Source organism: Sipha flava, unplaced genomic scaffold (genome assembly GCF_003268045.1).
Source record: "Sipha flava isolate LNK unplaced genomic scaffold, YSA_version1 79_pilon_pilon, whole genome shotgun sequence".
NCBI classification, from domain to species: Eukaryota; Metazoa; Arthropoda; class Insecta; order Hemiptera; family Aphididae; genus Sipha; species Sipha flava.
In genome coordinates, this window is record NW_020273620.1 from 1105220 (window position 1) to 1109817 (window position 4598).

The 4598-nt window shown below is 24.4% G+C and overlaps 1 pseudogene; it reads left to right on the plus strand.

The window, feature by feature from the left end:
* LOC112692929 overlaps positions 1-4166 on the plus strand; it is a 20869-nt pseudogene extending 16703 nt beyond the window's left edge.
* Positions 4167-4598: the final 432 nt, after the last annotated feature.

Consider the following 4598-nt stretch of genomic DNA (forward strand, 5'->3'; position numbering starts at 1 on the left):
ATCACAGCCCATGCTTCTGGAACTCGAAGTACCGTTAAAAATATGTGGTAAGCACATCATATCAGTTTACTTAAGGTTAATTAATAAATCCAATGATTGATAACACTAATAAAATGTTGGTAGTGCTTTACCAAAATTTAAGGTTTTATGATTCCGAATTTTTTTTTTATTTTATTCAAATATTAGAATGCAACAGTGAAGTCAAATATTTTAAGATTTTCTTATAATCAGTATAATTTTTAAACAATTAACTTTCTTTATTATATTAAAATATTTTAAACTATAAAATTTGCATTGGAAACATGTAAATTTAAATTCATATTGTTAAAATAAATTTATTTGATTTGATCCTCATAATTTACTATACAGAACTTACATAATTTCACTTGAGAAAGGACAAATATTTCATGTTCAATGAAATATTCTCAACGACCGACTATTTCCATTCATAATGAAATTGGCATACAACTGATATACAAAAATTATTAAAAACATAATTATAAAAACAATAGTACATAATAATATTATTATACATAGTATACAAACAGCTTTCCAACTTTATGAAATCTGTTACACAATAAAAATAAAATGTTGTTGAAGAACTTTTGATAAATTAATTTACTTTTATAAAATAATTTGTTTAGTTATTTTTTTAGTATACAGTTGAGTTATTTAAATGTCATAGAATACATGTATAGAGTTATATAGTAGTATAATTTTGTATAAAAATTAAATTTAAAAAAATAGTTATAATTAGTAATAGTAGTAAAAATTGGTAAGATTACACTAATTATGCTATATATAATTGTAAAATGATTTTTTTTTAAGGGGATATTCATGGTCAATACGCTGATTTACTTAGACTATTTGAGCATGGAAGTTTTCCACCCGAATCGAATTACTTATTTTTGGGTGATTATGTGGACCGTGGTAAACAGTCTCTGGAGACAATATGCTTATTGATGGCATACAAAATCAAATATCCTGAAAATTTCTTCCTCTTACGTGGTAATCATGAATGCGCTAGTATTAATAGAATATATGGATTTTATGATGAATGTAAGTATTGCAATAAATTGTTTTTAAATTATACGCTTAAATCAATTAATTATCTTGTATATATATTTGTAGGCAAGCGTCGATATAATATTAAACTTTGGAAAGTGTTTACGGATTGTTTTAACTGTTTCCCTGTGGCAGCAATAGTAGAGAGCAAGATTTTCTGTTGTCACGGTGGTCTAAGTCCTGATTTGAAATCGATGGAACAAATTCGGCGAATCATACGGCCTACAGATGTAAGTGGTCAGGGTCTATTGTGTGACTTACTCTGGTCTGACCCCGATAAAGTAATATTTTTATTTATTATTTATTAATAATTAGAGTTTCTATTATTTTTATTATTATATTTCTTAGGATACAATAGGCTGGGATGCGAATGAAGACAGAGGTGTATCGTTTAAATTTGGTGCTGATATTATAATTAAATTCTTGCATAGACATGATTTCGATCTTATATGCAGAGCTCACCAGGTTAGTTATAACTTGTATGTAAATATCTGTACGGTAGATCATGTTTAAGACGCTTTCTTATGGACCCGTTATAAATATAGAATTAAACAGGAAAACGTATTACGCAGGAAAAACAATTTAAATTGTAGGTAAAAAAAATTTTTTACCGTAGCGTAAACTTTGAATAAATATTCTTTTACATCACCTACTTCAAAATATAATAGATTTTTTTTCTTCACATTTTTGATGTTTTTAGAATAAAGTACTCAATTTTATTGGAATGGTGTAACGTTTCGTAAGCATTGTCAAAATATGGAATTAATATTCTTAGTTAGAATTTGTCACTGGGAGATTTAGTATTATATCATTCACTTTATCCTCCTTTTCTTTTATAGAAGTTAATAAGTTAGCCAATGAAATTTTATTTGTTATTATCTGTTAATTGCTTCTAGTATTATTCGTCAAATTTTTCATAACTTAGAAACTCATCCAATTCATGAAAATATTTTCTGCTTTCGTTATAATATTTATAATTGTGGTAATTCTCTACAATTTATTTATTAATATAATTTACAACGAATCGTCTTATCCAGAAATATAGTGCGTAATATCACTAGTTGATTACATTTTAAACGTTGTCCAAATCACGGCACTTCTAAAAATGAGCGTATTGGGCGAGAAATCGTCATGAGTGAGAGCGTCATAAAGATATTCTACTGTACATATCTACTTTTTGAATCATTTGTTTTCAGGTTGTTGAGGATGGTTACGAGTTCTTTGCTAAGCAGCAGTTAGTCACTGTATTTTCAGCTCCAAATTACTGTGGGGAGTTTGATAATGCTGGAGCAATAATGTGTGTTAATGAATCACTGATGTGCTCATTCAAAATTTTAAAGGTAGCTAATTTTAAAACTGAGCTAATTATATAAGTAGTCTTATTTTTAAAATTACTTATTACTTATTTTTAAAATACGAAACTATAATTAGGATGTAGCATATAAATTAAATGTAAATTATTTAGTTTCACTAAATAGTTCAATCATAAATTAAATTTAATTAAAGGTTTTATTAATTTTATCCTATCTTGATAAATTATTGTCTTATTCAAAGGTTTTAAAACATAATAAATATAAAATTAAATTAAATAGTTTTAGACTAAAATATGTATAATGCATATTTTAAACTTATTATGTATTTTAAAATAAATAAACTTTAAATAATGAAGTTATTAGCTTCTATCTGGTTGCACAAAAGTAACATAATAATTGTACATTATGTAATTTCCGATTGTTAAAAATGCAACATTACCTGTTTTATATTCAATAATTCATATGGGTGTTAAAATGGCAAAATCAATTAATTTTGTCAATTTCTATGAAAACAATTATTTTGTATAAAATCTATAAGTAAATAGTACGGTTTCAACGGTAAAGAACCATAATTAAAGTCTTATATTATTTTTATTATGTGTAAATACGGTTGTATTTGTAGCCATTTTTTAATTTATTTTCATATAAAATAAATAACCAATAATAAGCCAATTATATCAGAGCAATTACTTTTTTATTTGTATATCTGAATGAAGAAGAAAAATAAAGTATAGTTTTAAAATGCTTGTATGGATAATTTGCAAACCATAATCAAAAGTTCAATTATTTATATTGAATAATACATTTATATGGGAAATTATAATTTATGATTTTACACTTGTGTTTTTGTTTTATAAACTGATAAATTAAAATACTGAAGACGCATTCAATTCTATGATGCTTAACCATATTTTTCATTTTCTATTTATAAGATGTAATTTGCACAACATTTTAAAATCTTTCCCATTATTTTTAGTCTTATGCATCTACATCATTTTACTGCTTAAATTATAACATGGTAAGAGTATAAATTCATCTCTAGCAAGTTAATTCTTACCTAAGGTTCACAAAAAAATATTTTTGATTTCTGGCTAAAACGTGATATTAATCTAATATGAATTTGGAATAATAAGTGTTTTCTTAATTTGTCAGTTATATTAATATAGCCACTAACTGATTTAAAATATAACTAAAAATATTTTTTTAAATTTTTATTTGTCAAAACTTACCATGATTTTTCCAAAACCACATGTACGGTGTCAAAACATCTCTCTTGATCAAGTTTAAGTTTTCGTTTCAGTACCTTTTATAATTAACTGTGTAATATTTATTATTAACTTAGGAATCATGAGATGAATAAAATACGAAATACTAACCTTTGAACACCATTATATGAAAATGTGTAGTGAATTTTTCTGAGATGAAAAAATATGTATTCAAGTTATATAAAATATATAATAGAGTAATTCAATTAAAATATACAATATTTAATTATATATTATTTTGAGCATACGTTAAAAAATTGATATTATAATTATTATTTTTTTTAACTTTTAAGACACTTAATGTAACTAATTTTTATCAATTTTAATTGTGTTTTTATTGCTCCTAGTATATAATTTAAAATTTAAATTTTTATTGACGATTCTTTTAAAATGTATGTATGTAATATTAAATATATTATTTTTATTCTAGCCTGCTGACAAACAAAAGTACGTGTATGGAGGATTGGCATCTGGCAAACCAGTTACACCACCCAAAAATAAAAAGAAACAACCAAAAAATTAAATATTATCTACAATGTAGATTATATTACATATTTTTATATAGGTTCTACATTGATTCAATACAACTATATTATTACACAAAGGTATGCAACAACAGCCTTAAAAATGCAATATTATAGAATATTTTAATTGGCTGGATCCGAATTGGATCCCGAATTTAAAATTAATACACTAGTTGGGTCCCCAATTATTTTAGGTACTACACTAGTTCTTGAATATTTTTTGGTAAGTACTATATTATATTAATATTTTTCTTCCCATTTTGACAGACTTAAGACTTTCTATGATCTATTTAAACCACAGTTATGGTTAAAAACAATGTTATAGTTTTTTTTTTTTTGTTTTTTAGTTTCTTTTCCATTAATTTTTATTTATATTATATAATGATTTTCACATTTTAATATTTTTTCATTTACCTATATGGCTATAATTA